Source organism: Asparagus officinalis, chromosome 7, assembly GCF_001876935.1.
Source record: "Asparagus officinalis chromosome 7, Aspof.V1, whole genome shotgun sequence".
NCBI lineage: Eukaryota > Viridiplantae > Streptophyta > Magnoliopsida > Asparagales > Asparagaceae > Asparagus > Asparagus officinalis.
Window position 1 is genome coordinate 142,336,888 of NC_033800.1, and position 17,726 is coordinate 142,354,613.

Sequence of the window (17,726 nt, forward strand, 5' to 3'; positions counted from 1 at the left end):
CATTGATACTCGGTGTTTGTGGGGTGAGAGAGGCTCGAACTCTCGACCTCAGGATTTCTCAAATTTAGCTATGAGACCTACGCGCTAGCCAACTGCGCCACCACCCCGTTGTTTTGATTCTCATGACATATCATATTAATTCAATTACTTCCGTAGCATTTAAGAACCCCCGCCCACAGGAAAATATCATCACTGGAATGTTTCTCGTCTAAGCTATTGAGCTTCACTAAGGCCCAACCATGAGATCAGGCAAGTGTTGACCAGTCATCGAAGCCCATTCGAATGATTCCCTCCTACGTAGGGGTGCTCAGCCACATCGGAATCTGCGGATATATCCGTAATCGTATCCTTTAGAATACCGATATAGTTACTCAAACCTATCACCGATAGATATAGTCACGGATATGGTTATTTAGTGAACTATTCGGGTCCGTGTTTGAAGTATCAGAATATATGTTGATCATACAACCGCAATTGTTTTCATTCCTTAGATTCTGAGACTAATTTTGTTAGATTCTGAGACTAATTTTGATGACCAATAGATCTCAACTCTTCAAATATAATAAACATTTCAACTGAACTCTCTTGTACCGTATGAACTATATTATTTTGATATTATTTTATTTTCTCGTATATGTTTTGTATCTACATGTATATCTAGATATATATCGCAGGTATATCTATATCCATATCCAATGTTAGCGGATATGGATATTGATTTTCTTTATCGAGACATATCTGTATCCATCAACCCTCATTTTATTGCCTAAATGTCATGAATTATAGTTGACAACCATTTTTCACCTAAATGTTATGAATTACATATTCATAAGCATTTTTCTAAATCACAATCTTCTTAACACACTAGCCATTTGAAAACCGTGGAGATTTTCCTTTCTCTTTCAATTAGTGGTTAAGATGGTAGATTTACCTAGGCATTTATTAAAATTCAAAATTATTACTCTTTTTTCTTTTTTCTTTTTCTTATTTTTTTGGGATGAGGGAACTTGCCCATGATCCTTTGGATCATGGTTATCAAATCTTTGGGCGTGGCTAAGGTTAACTTTCCAACACATGGCCTACGTATTCCAAGAAATTAATTTCTTGTGAGAGAGTCAATCGTGAGATCTTGATGTACTACTCATAGACATATTATCAACTCTGCTAGACCCTCTTCGATAGTCAAAATTATTACATTATTCACTTACAAAAGATGAAAGAGTTAGCTTAAAGCTTGAGAGGTTACTAATATATTACATTCAAGAATCTTTAGCTAACTAATTATTAAGAGGCAAGTAGAATTTTGATCACAACTTAGTAAAATTGCTCTGATACCAAATGAAATTACCCTAGAGGGTGGGGAGGGGGGGGGGGGGGGGGGGGGGGTGAATAGGGTATATGCTAATCTAATCCGATATTAATACTAAAATAAAACTTATTAACAATATCCTAGCAAATATGATATATAATGAGATATATGCAAGGATAACAAATAAACAAAGGGCGGTATAAATTATGAGACAATGATGATATAGAAATATGATAAGCAATGAGCACAAGAATAATACGCCAAGACAAACACAAACACACGATATTATCATAGAGTTTGGTCACCCTCGACCTACGTCTCCGTTCGTCACTCATGAGGAGAATCCCCACTATCACAACTGGTTTTCAACGTTCACCGAAAATGTTTATAAAATCGATTTTCTAGCTCACTAAAAACTCTTACAACTCTCACACTTGTAACTACACAATACAACCTCTAAGTGTTGGCCTAGCTCGTGCCGCTGTAAAACCCCGTAAAATACAATGTATGAATTCTTATTGTGAAATATATGTTTATATCATAGATGAATGTGATAACAAGTGTTTGGGGATCAAACAAGTATATTTTATAAGAGAGAGATCAAGTGTCAAGACCAGCACACACACAACATGCACAAACAGGAGAAAACCTGCGCGATCAACCGTGACGGTCGACCGTCACGCGCGTACCAGTGGCAGGAGGCCTCTGTCTCTTGCGCTGTCAGCCGTGGCGGTCGACTGCTGGGAGTTTTACCAGTTTTATTTTTTGGGTCAGTTTGGATTTTTGGGTCGGGTTTGTGAACTCATATATATTGTTGTAATTCATGAGAGCCTTTTCTTCATCTGAGAAAAACCCTAGCAGCTTCCTCCCTCCCTCTTGCAAACCCTAGCTCTTTCTTTGGACGTTTCTTGGTGGATTTTGAGGAGTTTGAGCGAGGTCCAACGATTTCCAGTGAAGGAGAACGTCTTACAACGTTGCTAAGAGTAGTTCATCACCCCTCAGGCGAGTTTCATCTTGCCCAATCCTATACCCATGTTTCTAATCGTTTCTAATGATGTTTTCATATAATTTGTGAGCCTATCGTGTTATTTATATACAAAGATTGATCTATATATAATATGTTGCAAGAAGAACAAGTTTTCAGCTAATAAAGATCACTCATAATTTTTCTTAATATAGATCTAGATCTGAAATTATTTCTAACTAGAGTTTTGAAAGAAAAATAATTGTTTTCGAAGGTTTCAACACAAATACGTATGTTTAATTATGTTTCACTTTGCTTATAGTGACTAATCTGTTTCTCACATGTTTCTTGATGCATCACACACAAATTTTTGAATCAAAACCCTCATGATAGAACCTGTAGAGGAATTTCAAAACCTACACGGTCGACCGTGGCGGTCGACCATCGTGCGCACAGCAGAAGTAGTAAGCTTTTGTCTCTTGCGCGGTCAACCGTGATGGTCGACCACTGGGCACGCATATGAGCAGAACCATTCTGCTCACTGCATAGCCGACCGCGGATGTTGGCGATCGACCGTGAGCCCTATTTTTGTGCATGTCTTGTTGTTCACGTGTGAGTTGTGTGGTTGGCATAATATATGGGTTATATGGGTTTGATATACACTGAGATTTATATACATGAGCTAATTACAAACATTAGTTTTAGATTTATTCACCGGGGCATGAGGGTAAACGGTATATATGTGATTTCTGACACTATTTGCTTGTTACAGTCCTCGTGTTGGACTATAAGCTATTAAGTCTTCGTGTTTGACTATAAACTATCAAAGTCCTCGTGTTAGACTATAAGTTATTAAAGTCCTCATGTTGGACTATAACCATCAAAGTCATCGTGTTGGACTATAATCTACTACAGTCCTCGTGTTGGACTTTAAGCTATTGCATATCATATTTTGGACATTTATTCATTTCAGACCATGAGTTGAGTATATATTTGATATATGACAGGTCATTGATATTTCACTTGGAGATGGAGTTATTACTCTACGTTATAGCTTTTGGATTTGATATTTAGCTATTTATAATTTGAGCTAAGGGAGATGTACCTATGCTCGTATTGTAAATTTCTAAACATCAAACCTCTATATTATTTTTACAGTTGATGTTTGGCTATCTATATGTATTATCACATATTTTCTTATCCTTCTAGCCTTTTTTTCCTTGGGGTTGGTTGAGATGTTACTCGCTATAGTGCTTTGACTCTTGTTGTTTCCCCACTATCAGGTAACGAGCTAGGTGCACGGAGAGTCGTAGCTTGATGGAGTCACTCTAGTTATTATTTATAGTTTCTACTAGCAGTTTATATCAGAACTCCACAGTAGATGTATTTATAAGACATTTTGAGTATTTATTCTAGTTTTGTAAAGGTAATGTGCCTTAATATCAGTTCAGTTGATTTCTTATGTCGAGACATTTGTATTCAGATCAGATGTTTCCTTTTTAGAGACTTATCCATTTATATCAGTGGAAATGATTATTCTTCTGAATATCTATTGTTTAGTACTCCTTTTGTATATTCTCTATTACATGTTCTGTACTTACACCTGTTGTTGATTCCACTAGATAGATAGTAATTATGACGGTGAAACGTGTTATTACACGATGTAGTGTGTGATAAGTTTGACATTCTTAGTTTTACCTTTGACTGTAACCTTGTTAAAACTAGGGGAGTCACAGCCGCCTTCCTCAAGTACTTGGATTTACCACTTCTCCTTAGGCTTTACTACCAACGCCACTCCTCTTGGAATTAACCTCGTCTCTCACCACACACTTCTCTCGGTATCTTTGTGTATTACAATGTGATCTTACAATAAAAGTTAAAATATAAATGGTTTGTTCTCCAATACAAGATGAGAACTAAATGTAAGCTCACTCAATCACACCCACAACCCAAATTATACAATATGTGAAAATACTCAAGCTCAATGGTTATGTGTGAAACAATAAATAAAATGAAACTAAACTTAAATTAATCTAGCACAAGAGAGAGAGAGTGTGTGTGTATGTGTGTGTGTGTGTGTGTGTGTGTGTATCTATATATATATATATATCTATATCTATATATCTATCTATCTATCTATCTATCTATATATATATATCTATCTATCTATATATATATATATAACAGTAGATGAAAAGATCTCCTCTTGTGAAACTCTCTTCACATAAACACTTGTAAAACAAACTTAAAACATCCTTAAACACATGTAAAAAAATGTTTAAAACTTTTCTTAAGTGTAATCAGAAGTTAGAGGGTAAGGGGTATATATTGGAGCCCCAAGGAACCAGCAAAAACCACTAAAAATATTAAAAACAACAAAATCTGAAAAATAATCGTTATTGTGCAATGGTCATATTAAGAGTCGACTTATGACAGTCATGAGTCGACTTACATTGTAATGATTCGACTGATTATGTAATGAGTCAACTTAGCAGACAAAAATCACTAAATGCACAACACTTCATGAGTCGACTTATGAGTCGACTCATAACATGCACACAGCCTGATATGAACAGTAAAAATTAACTTTAAACCCTCTTTAAAAGTATCAAATAAATTCAAAAAATATAAAAATTTGAAAAATATTTATAAACATAAAAATAAACATGTTATAAAAAGACTTTTTTAAATTGCATTTCTTATTTATAAAAACTCTTCATTTTGCAAAATAGTCCAAAAACATAAAGTCTCAACAACACATGGTTTTGACAAAATATTTTCAAACAAGTTTAAAACTTCTCTTAAGTGGATTAATAGACTTTATAAAGGATATAAAATAGTATAATCAAATCTTTAATCCATAGACATATTATTGTAAACTTATAAAAATTATGAAAATGATAAACATGATTTCATTGATATAAAATTGTTAAACCTTGATTTTAAGGAAATCATTTTAAGCACATATAAACATGAAATAAATATGTGTGTATGTAATTATATTCATGTGTTTCATATCTATATAGCTGAACACGTTATTTTCCAAAACAAAATCGATAAATAGGAAACTCGTATATATGTATATGTATATAACTATTAGTTTCATATTTATACGATTTATACTCAAAAGTTATAAAACAAAAATGTGTATGTGTGTGATAAATGAGCTTTAAGTATCAACACACAAAGTATAAACACCTAAACTAATATACCCAAGATGAAAAATATTCGTTAGCTCGATCTTTGTTGCGGATGAAGCGATATTAGATCTTGACTTGAATTGCAAAGCTTCATTCCGATATTCCGCCAACCTCCATTGAATGTTATCGTTAAGGCTCAATCCATCCAACCTCCAACTGAGGATATTTATGTAGATTATTTAACAAAACAAATGCAAGTACTCGATGCACAATGTTAGGAATTATTTGTAATCATCAAAACAAGATTAGGGAGTGGTCTCATAAATATGAGACCTAACACTTAGCTCACCACATAAACCTAATTGTGTTAGCTTTGTGCTTTTTTAAGCTTACCTAGAAAAATTTTGTGACCGCTATTAGATATGACGTTGTTATCGAATTAAGAAAGTCTAACATATCTAGCAATATCTAGTTGTTAATTCTTATTCATAACCAAATGATCAGTCATATCATACATCCTTATATCCAGATAACAAATCTGGAAACCCTCCACACATATACATCAATTATTACAACATCTCAATCTTTTCTTTCAAATGCAAAGGAAGATTATGATTCAAGACCATTGAGTAGATGGACATCTTCACCTCTCGGATGAGGAAATCTATGTTTGTAGCTTTACATTGAAAAATTCTCAAATTCCTCTCTCTCTCCATATCATGTACACAGTGACTGAAAGTGTCATTCTCTTAATCCTCTTCAAAAAACCCTTGCCTTTAAGATTGCAGCAGTACCAACTGAAGACATGACTCCGATTGCATGACCTCCTAGTATATTTCAGCCAGTCAATAACTTTGTTCCAAAGTTGAGCTGAAAACTAGCAATCGAAGAACAAGTGTTGGCAGGATTCTCTTTGAGCTTGGCAAAACACACAATTGATTAATTCGTACTAACAGACAAACATTAAAATATCCTCAGTAGTCTGCACTATTAATGCTTTGATAACCACTAGATTATTCTGTTTGATTCTTATAAAGAAACATAGCAGTGAGTTTTGAAGGTGACACAAAAAACAAAGTTGAAAAATAAATCCTTTATATATTTAAGGCAGATTAGTTTTTCTTCGAAAAGACAAGGTAAAATCTCTAAAAAATTTCTATAGGAGTAAAAATTATCATCTATGATATATTTCTAATTCATTTTATCATATAATAAAATAAATATCTTTTATTTGAAGCAAGTATGAGCCTTTGATTAAATTTATTAAGCAGCGTTAAAAGCAATATTGAGAAAGAAACTTTCATCACAAGATTCCATTAATTCTAGCATAATATAATATAGTTTGCCTCTAACCTAATATTTCAGATTATCTTGACATTATTAACTCCTCTTAAGGTTCAAATACACATGTGGCTCATCAAATCTTGCTCGTCCTCTAACCGATGATAATCTTTTCGAATGAGATATGAGATACAACATCACATGTGTGTTGTGTCGAACTATGATAGAGGAGTCACAACATTTACTCTTTCATTCTTGTTTCACCCTCTCGGTTTGGACCTATTTTGAAGTGAAGTTCAACCTCACATGTTGGAAGTCCTCAATTAAAGAACTCTAGGCTTCTTCTTGCCCAAATGCAATCCCCATATGGGAAGAACGTAACGAGCGTGTTTTCAACTCAAAGAGTCAGACCGAAGAAGATTCAGAATGAGTACTTCACTCTTAGTGGAGCTCAGGCTTGATCACCTGACATTGCCTAAATGCAAATGATCGCACAAGTTCCTAGGTTACACTCACCCTCTATCTCTTCGCATTTCCATCTTTATAAATTCATTATTCTGAAGATATGACCTTGTCTGAATGGAAGATTTTAAGAACTATCTAAAGCACAAGCATAAGGAGATGAGCCTGGAGGATCTCATAGTCCTCTTCAGATGAAGAGGACAACTGCTTAGCTGATAAGAGGGGTTCCAAGAACTACTATGAGGCAAAAGCAATTATGGTTGAAGAATCCAAGGGGGAAAGACTCTAATTCTAAGAATTCTAAGAAACATAAGAGGAATGAGAAATCCTCGGGGAACAAGGGCAAGAACCAGGAAGGCGCAAAATGCTTCAAGGGTACTTGCTTTGTGTGTAACAATCCTAGACATAAGGCGAACGAGTGTCGCAACCATCCGAATAACATGAACCAACCACAAGCCAATATGACTGACCACATCTCCTCTGATATGACTAACATGTAATTCTCTGCTATTGTTTCATAAGTGAACCTGGCAACCAATTGCAAAGATTGGTGGGTTAATACTGGAGCAACCAGACACATCTGCTCGGATAGAATGTTGTTTGCTGAGTACCAGAAGTTAGAACATAATGAGAATCTCTTTATGGGAAACTCAACATCTTCCAAGGTTGAGAGAAAGGGCAAGATGATTTTGAAGTGGACTTCTGGGAAGGATTTGGCTCTGAATGATCTGATGTATGTTTCAGATATCTAGAAGAACCTGATATCAAGCTCATTGTTGAGTAAGAAGGGCTTCAAAATGGTTTTTGAATCTGACAAATTTGTACTCACTAAGGGTAGGGTTTATGTGGGCAAGAGTTACTTATTGGATGGCCTTTTTAAGGAAAATGTTGTTGTTGTGGACAAGAAGTCTGTGTACTTGCACCCAAAAATGATTAATAATAAAGAAGGATATTCTGTTTATTTGCTTGAGTCTTTCTTTGTCGCATGCTTGGCTAGGGCACGTCAATTATAAGTCCTTAAGGAACTTGTCCAATCTAGGACATATTCCAAGACTTAACCTGGTATAAGTCCTTAAGGAACTTGTCCAATCTAGGACATATTCCAAGACTTAACCTGGATGAAATACATAAGTACGAAACTTGTGTAGAACTTGTCCAATCTAGGACATATTCCAAGACTTAACCTGGATGAAATACATAAGTACGAAACTTGTGTAGAAGCAAAGTATGCTAAGAGGTCGTTTCATTCAATTGAACATAACACTGAACCTTTAGGGTTGATTCACAGTGATCTATGCTACTTGAAGTTTGCGCCTATGAGAGGCGGGAAAAAGTATTTCATTACTTTTATCGATGACTGCACTAGATATCGTTATGTGTATCTTCTAAGCAATAAAGACGAGGCGATTGATATGTTCAAGACATATAAAGCTAAGGTTGAAAATCAACTCACCAAAAAGATTAAGATTCTCAAATCCGATCGAGGAGGAGAATATGAATCGACAGAGTTTGATGAATTGTGTGCTTAACTTTGGTATCATCCACTAAACTACAACACCTTATACACCTTAGTAAAATGGGATTGCTGAGAGGAAGAATAGAACGTTGAAGGAGATGGTCAATGCCATGCTTGTAAGTTCTGGAGCACCACAGAACTTGTAGGGGGAAGCGCTGCTTCCTGCTAATCATATCCCGAATAAGGTACCCCACAAGAAACTCGGCCTTATACCATTTGAGTTATGGCATAGAAGACCTCCATCCTACCATTACCTCAAAATGTGGGGTGCCTTGCAAAGGTGGCAGGACCACTACCTAAGAAGACCAAGTTAGAAACAAACTGTAGATTGCGTGTTCATAGGCTATGCATTGAATAGCAGTGCCTACATGTGTTTGGTACATAAATCAGAGATCCCTGATATTCATGTGAACATGATTATCAAGTCAAGGGAAGCTATATTCTTTGAAGATAGATTTCCTTATAAGAGGGATAATAGTGAGACTTCTGGGAAAAGAACAAACGAAACTACGTTCAGGGATGAAAGTCCCAATGAACCAACAATCAATGAGGAAGATGAACCAAGAAGGAGTAAGAGAATAAAAGTCACTAAATTTTTTGGTCCATACTTTGTATCATATGCGCTCGAGAGTGAACCTCAAACGTTCAAAGAGGCTACGTCTACACCAGAAGCACAAATGTGGAAAGAAGCTGTAAACAACAAAATCGAGTCCATTCTAAGTAACCATACTTAGGAGTTGGTTGACTTACTATCAGGGAATAAACCACTCGGGAGTAAGTGGATTTTCAAATGAAAATTAAAATCTGATGGATCGATTGAGAAATACAAGGCTAGGTTAGTAGCAAAGGGATACCGACAAAATGAACGACTTGATTACTTCGATACATATTCACATGTAACGAGGATAACATCCATTCGGATGTTAATTGCAATTGCTGCTCTGTACAATCTGCAAATACATCAAATGGACATGAAGACTGTGTTTCTAAATGGTGAATTAAAATGAAGAAATTTACATAGAACAACCAGAAGGGTTCCAAGCTAAAGGCCAAGAGGACAAGTTGTGCAGATTGGTTAAGTCCTTATACGGGCCGAAACAAGCTCCAAAACAGTGACATGAGAAGTTTGATAGTGTCATGATCAACGATGGATTCACTATAAATGAATGCGACAAGTGTGTTTACACTAAGACAGTTGGAGAGGTATGCGTTATTATCTATCTATACGTAGACGACATGTTGATTCTTAGGACTAATGATGAAATCATTAAGTCCACCAAACAAATGCTAATCAACAATTTTGATATCAACGACATGGGTGTTGCTGATGTAATTTTAGACATTAAACTTAGTAGAACATCGCATGTAATATTTCTATCTCAGTCACATTACATAGACAAGATGTTAGAAAGATTCAAAGAATTTGGGATCAAAGGAAACACAAATCCTTTCCTCCCATTACATAGACAAGATGTTAGAAAGATTCAAAGAATTTGGGATCAAAGGAAACACAAATCCTTTCCTCCCTCACATTCACCTTCGTAAGAATACAATTCAAAGAATTTGGGATCAAAGGAAACACAAATCCTTTCCTCCCTCACATTCACCTTCGTAAGAATACATGAGTTGCAATGAGGCAACTGGAGTATTCACAGATCATCGGGAGTCTAATATACCTAATGAACTACACAAGACCAGATATTGCTTACGTTGTAAGTAAACTAAGTAGGTACACTAGTAATCCCGATAAAGATCATTGATCTACCTTACTAAGAGTAGTAGGCTACTTAAAGAGTATCAAAGATTATGCATTGAGATATGGAAAGTATCTAGCTGTACTGAAGGGTATAGCGATGCTAACTGGATTGCGGATTCAGAGAATCAAAATCAACTAGTGGATATGTCTTTACTCTCGGAGGTGCGACTGTATCTTGGAAATCCTTGAAACAAACATGCATAGCTCGTTTCATGATGGAGTCAAAGTTTACTGCATTAGATAAAGCTGGGGAAGAAGCAGAGTGGCTTCAACAATTCCTCGAGGATATTCAATTATGGCCTAAGCATGTGCCCGTAATATTATGCATTCATTGCGACAACCAGGCAGCGATTCAAATGGCACAAAATTTTGTGTATATCAGTAAGTCTCGACATATTCATCGCAAACACAACACCGTTAAGAAGCTACTCCCAAATGACATTATCTTTATTGACTTTGTGGCGTCAAAAGATAACTTAGCGGATTCGTTTACTAAAGGTTTAAGTGGAGAGCGTATAAGATGCGCATTGAGGGGAATGAGACTAAAATCTAACCATACTGAGTTGACTTAATAGAAACCCTACTTGGCGACTGGAGATCCCACAGACCAAGTTCAAAGGGAAAAACTAGTTATGATTGACTCGATGAGTAAGCACTTAGGAGCTTGTCTCCATCCCATTCCTCTGGTGCATAAGTGCGGCCTGCAAATGGGTTTAGGATAAGCGTAAAGCTTTTAATGATTCCTATAACTTGTTTTCAAAAACAAGTGGAGTAGAGTAGGCTACTCTTTATAGGACGATCACCTAGTAAGTGTAGAGTTGAGGGTCGACTCTTTGAGAATCTTTATGGAGGTTGTGATTCTCTTAAGATAATTTCTGAAACCAAGAATGTCCACAGCCAAAATGGACACAACCGAGAATCAAAGCTAATTTTGGGAAGTTGTTGTGTGAAACCTGTTGACTTGGCTTATATCTACAACTAACAGTTCAAGACCTAGTTCACTGATTGGTCTAGTAAGTTCGATAAGATTTCACTATGGAAGGTTCAAGACCTAGTTCACCTATCCTGATGTGGTTGCTTTCCTAAAGTGCTTTTCACTACAGAGTTAGTTTTGTAATGAGTCAATTTTCTTGAATCTCTATTAATGTGGGGGATTGTTGGGGAAACTTGGATTTTTTTCATTTGAATTTTTGGGAAATTTGAGCTAAACTTTTCGGTGGGTCCCACTATTCGAAATGGATGGGAGTGAGTTTGAACGTGTTTTTCATTCAAAGGCAATGAACCTGGTATACTCACTTGTCCAAATCAATTTCCGAATGAATGAGATATTCGAGTTGGAAAATAGACCAAAACTAAAGTTTAATGGCACATTTAATCACGAAGAGTCGCAACTGTTCGGTTGAGTTGTGTCTGTTCGAACCTGAACAATCACTTCTTTTTATTCTGAATGGGTGCGTCCTTTGATGAAGGAATGTCTTCAAAAGACACCTAGTCCCTATAAAAGAAATCCAAAATCTCATTCCCAAAATACTAAATATTGAATCAAATCTAGTGTGTTTAAGAGAGATTTGAATTTTGTGTTCGTTCTTCTTCCATTCATTTTACTTTCCAGTCAAGTGGTGGAAGACACATTTAGCTTTACTTTGCTAGTACAGCTTTGCAGAAGTGCTTCTCCGAATCTGTGAAGGAGTGTTGTATCTTGGGAGACAGCGTCTGATCATCCTGTAAGCACCATAGCAGGGGGCGTAATTTGTCTTAAGGAGATTTGTCACTTGACGTACCTCACTTCTTTCTCTCTCCTACAAAAGTACTTCTTCTAAAAGTGTTTTTTCCTAACAATTCTTTTCAGAATATTTTATTCAATTTGATTTCAGTTATTGATTTAATACTGAATTGTTTTACTACGACTCTAACAACATAAAGATCAAGTTGATTTACTATGACTAATTAATTTCAAGGAGTATAAAATGGTATCAATATGTTTATATATTGTTTTCAATCCTTAAAAAACAATCCAAATAGAGTATAACACGATATGGAGAATCCTTTCTTTTGTCTTCAATGTTTCTTCCTGTACTTTCCTATTGGGAGTCTTCACTCTTCCAAAAGCTACATAGCATCACACACTATTACATAACTATAACCAAATCTATATAAATTTATATACAGTATCTATTTCTATTACTTCTGAGTGAAAAAATATGTTTGATTCTCTAGGAAAATCAATTTTTTGTGTTTCATTAAATGCTAATGTGACGAACATCCCTACTTCTTAAATTTTGTTTACCCCTAAAGGCTCAGAAAGTAGCTAAATTTTGATTAGATTAAGAATAGCATCGTTTTCTATATTACATGGATATTTTCTATTTGTAAATAAAATTCCAAAAGGTCCTCTTTTTCTCTCTACGTAATAGTATTTGTAATGGCTATCTAATAAAAAAAATGAATGAAGAGGGGAAAAATATTGTTTCTATGTTCAAAAATTGAGAGGTCAAATAATTATCTGAATACCCAAAGTTAAATTATTTTCTACTCAAATCGGAAGGGGAAGACATTGCTAGTGTGAGGCCTTCGCGACTTAGATTTCGAACTAGCAGAGAAGGATCTGGTCCGCTTACTTCTTGTTTTTGTTTGGGTGGAATCTTGACCGTGTGTTGATGGAAATAAGTCAAGTATCTTTGTTGACTATATAACAAGGTGGAAGGTGTTGACATCACCATTTGTAAAGCTTGCGTCTAGGAGGAAGAATAGATCTTGGTTGGTGAAGATTAAAATCTATTCTTTGTTCTCATGAAGGTTTGTTAGTGAGCTTGTGAGAAGAAGATAACTTCAACTAAACAAAAAGTTGCTCTCAGGTATTTTTTATAATCTTTTAAGAGGATAAAACTCCTTGAGGAGTGGGGTTCATGGGTGATTAAAAACTCTAGTGAGCAAATCTCAATGGAGATGTAGTAGGTCAAAGAGAAAATCCCATGATTAGGAGGTACGTAACTCAAAGAACTAATGAGAGCCCAAGGTAGTCTAAGAAACCCTTTAGAGGAAGAGAAACTCTACTAATAAAGACAATAGCTCAAACCTAAAATAAGGAAACTTGGATAAAAATTTCGAGCCTTTTGGTTGTGGGCTAATGGTCTCTATTTATAGAGGAAAACTTGTTCACTTAGATTTAGGGATTTATGCTCCATTAGACTTACGTGTGTGTCTGTTTACACGAGCTAATCTGACAACTTTTTAGGATGCAGAAATCCATCGGATAGCAGCGCGGCTCTTTTGCAACAACTTTGGCAAAAGTTATCATTTCCACGGTGTTAGTTATGTTGTGTAAATACTCCCATTAGTTACTTTTTTTAAGCCCTACATGATCTTTATGTAACAATTTTGTATTGTAGCGATCTGACGCTACTGATTTGCTGCAGTTTGGTTCCAATTCATCTGTCGATTTGGCAAAAAGTTTATGCGTCATTAACTTTACATGGGTTGGCCACATAAGTTTAGCACTACTTAATCCTAGCACCACATGACCTTAGCACTTCGTGACTTTAGCACCGCGTAAATGTGCATTAGGCTGGTTTTTAGCAAATTTTGACCTAACTCTCGTTTTGCGTAGGCTTAGGCCTTTGTGACTTTGCATCCTTAGCCTCTTATAGGTCTATGTTGTCATGTTGAAGCCTTTGGTCTTTTTGGAATGACCATTTTATCCTCCACAAGCCCCTTCATGCCGTTATAAAATACTTGATCAACGGTTCAATATTTTCACCCATGTACATAGATATCAATTGATTACCAAGAAAGAAAGAAAAATTATTGCTCAGAAAGTGCTTCAAAGTTACTTCTTACTTACTATTTCATATTTCACAATTTTGAAACTCCATGAAGACAAACAAAGAAAAATTTATGTCCACTACTTTCTACTTGATATTTTTGAAAGTTACTTACTTAATTTACTTCTTATTTTTTATACTTCTGTTAAATCAAACAGCCAATTTGTTTATGATTAATTAATTAACTAAATAAATTTATAGTTTGGTAGATAGAGAAAATAAGAAAGGGTAGGATGTTTTGAAACCATCTTTCTCTATTGTCTATATGTATGCTTTAATTTACCGATTATAAATGAATAAAACTGATAAAGTTAATGATGGTATACTTGTGATATTGATATATTTGATACTGAAAATTGAGGTGTAGAACAATAAATGGAGATCATTAGATTTGTAGGTATGATAGATTTTATAGGTACCATACTCCCTTTAAAAGTAGGAGCTTGGGAAAAAATTTCTATGGATGAAAATACCATTGACATTTTTAAATATTACATTGTGACAATTCTAATTAATTTTAATTAATGGATATAAGTATCAATTATCCTATCCCATCCTAATTAATATGTATGTAAGATCATATTTAGCTTAAGTATGTCAAAAGTTAGATTAAGTTTTAGATAATTGCTCAACCTCCATCTTCAACCAATTCTCTAGAATTATAAAATAGAAAATCTCAGAACTTGTAAAATTTATTTACTAAAAGAAAACATATAAGATTTAAAAAAATTAAAAAATCGAAAGATGGTACAAAAAGTAAAATAAATAAATAAAAGGTGATAACTACAATAACAATTAGGAATCGTTCAACCAATCGTCAAACTTGATTTATATGGATTTGCTAAATTGTTTTCACTCATTTCACTCTTAATTTTACATATTACTATATGTAAATACTTAAAATTTCTTTATAATACCTTCTCTTTCTGTTTTTTATTAACTTTCTCATTTTATGTTCACAAAAAAAATCAAGTTGTAGATAATTATGTTCACAATGCAGTTATAATGAATACATAAATTAAGAGAAGCAATCAAAATATTTGATCATGTGCAATGCATGTGCATTCCAGCTATGAGACCTGTTAGACCCTAGAGGGGGGAGGGGGGTGATTAGGGGTCTTATGCTAATCTAATCCGATTTTATGCTAATTAAAATTAATTAACAAGTTATCCTAGCAAGTATGAAATACCACAAGATATATGAGCTAGGATAAGCAATGTAAACAATGAGATATATCCTATATGATGAAATATATATATGCAATGATATATAAACTAACACAAGGGTAAACAATATGAAACAAGATAAAGGATGATATGAATAATGAGACAATGGCGATATGAGCAATGAGCACAAATATAAATAAACGCCAAAGCACACTCAAACAAAATCAAATGATCACGGAGTTCGGACCTTCCGTCCTATGTCTCCGCTCCCCACTCTCGGGGAGAAATCCACTATCACAACCGGGTTTTTTACGTTCACCCGAATAACGTTTACACATCACACTCGGTTTTCTAGCTAACCGAAAACTTTACAATCGACACTCTTGCAATCACATTTTACACCCTCACAAGTGTTGGACCTAGCCGTGTCTCCCTCAAGTGCTCGGTTACAACCTCTCTCTAGGCTCGTCAACCGACGCCACTCCTCTTGGAACGATCCCCGACTCTCACCACACACTCCTCTCGGTGTACAAGTGTATTACAAAGTGAATCTCACAATAAGGCTCAATACAAGAAATGATTGTTCTATGGATGAGAACACAATGAAAGCTCACACTCAATGTTATGTTATAACTCTCACAACCCCAAATATATTATGAATGCAAATACAATAAGCTCAAGTGGGTGTGTGCAACAATGAGTAAAATCAAATCTAAATTTAATATAAAACTAGCTTTAATAGAAATGATAATTAACAAATAATTAATAAATAAAAGCTAGAGTAGAGTTTAGAAAACTTCTCAATAGATGACAAGATGGAGAGATGGAGATTGAAGCCCAAACAAGAAGATGATCTCCTCCACTTGTGAAAACCAAAACAGCTTTAAACCAAACTCAAACCAACCATAAACCCTTGTTAAAAACTTTCTTAAACTTGTTTAAAACACTCTCATGGTTAGATGGAGAGCTGAAGGCAATGGGGTATTTATACCCACTCAAAACTTCAGCAAAAACCCCACTAAAATGACAACAAAGCCCCCAGAAAAATAGCTCAGAAAATAGCTGTTGGAGTCCAACGGTCATATCGGCGGTCAACCGTAAAATATTCGCGGTCGACCGCGAAGAATAAAAAGATGAAGAACTGTTCTGGACAAGCGACGGTCGACCGCGAAACTCTCTGGACTCGCTACGGTCGACCGCCAACGGTCATATCGGCGGTCAACCGTAAAATATTCGCGGTCGACCGCGAAGAATAAAAAGACGAAGAACTGTTCTGGACAAGCGACGGTCGACCGCGGCGGTCGACCGAAACAGGTTTGAAAACATATTTTTTGACTTTTGGAAAATTGTTAAAAATAACAAATGAAGTCTAAAAATTATGAAACTTTGGGAAATGTATATAAACATGTAAATGAACATGTTACAAAAAGAATTTTCCAAATTGTATTTTCCATTTGTGAAAAATCATCATTTTACAAAATAGTCCAAAACACGAAAATGTAAACATGTGAATTTTGACATTTAGGCTAAACCATGTTTTGAAACTTTGCACAATAATTATATAGACTTAATAAAATATGTATATGATTATTGTTAACTCCAAAAACTAAGAATATGATATTTTCACAAATACATTAGAGAATGAAACATAGGAGTATGTATATGAAAATATATTTGTTTCATATCTAAGTAGTTAAACCAAATCACAATAATAAATATGAAATATGTAATTTCATATTTGTAAACATGAAAACCCAAAACCATGCATGTATATATATAACTATATATATACATAGAAACCAAATACGTGTGTGTATATGATATTGAGCTTAAGGTACTTAACACACATAATATAAAACCTAAACTAAGTTACCCAAGCTAGATCTTGATCTTCAATAAGCTCGACTTGGTACACTTGCGGATGAAGCTTGAACTTGATCTTTAACTTTGAATTGCAAGGCTTCAACCCGACATTCCACCAACCTCCATTTGATATGATCGTTATGGTGCAATCCATCCATCCTCCAACTACGTTGTTTGTCTATAAAACATAGGAATGCACAAACACTAGACAAACAACATTAGTAATAAATTGTTTGTTAAACATCATCAAAACAAGAAGGCCAACAATCTCCCCCTTTTTGATGATGACAAACAATTTACAAAAAAAGATATATGCATGAAGGAAATGAACATATACAAGATAATACACATGCATATAAACAAGGAATTGTATACTCACAATATTTCTCCCCCTTTGACAACATCAAAAAGGGGACAAAAAGAAAAAGAGAGCGAAAGCTCCCCCTA

General features: G+C 35.0%; 1 non-coding gene across 1 annotated transcript; it reads right to left on the minus strand.

Annotated features, from left to right (window-relative positions):
• On the minus strand, nucleotides 20-107 carry TRNAM-CAU. Its single transcript is given in 2 exon segments — nucleotides 20-55; nucleotides 70-107. It is a non-coding gene; the product is annotated as a tRNA-Met (tRNA).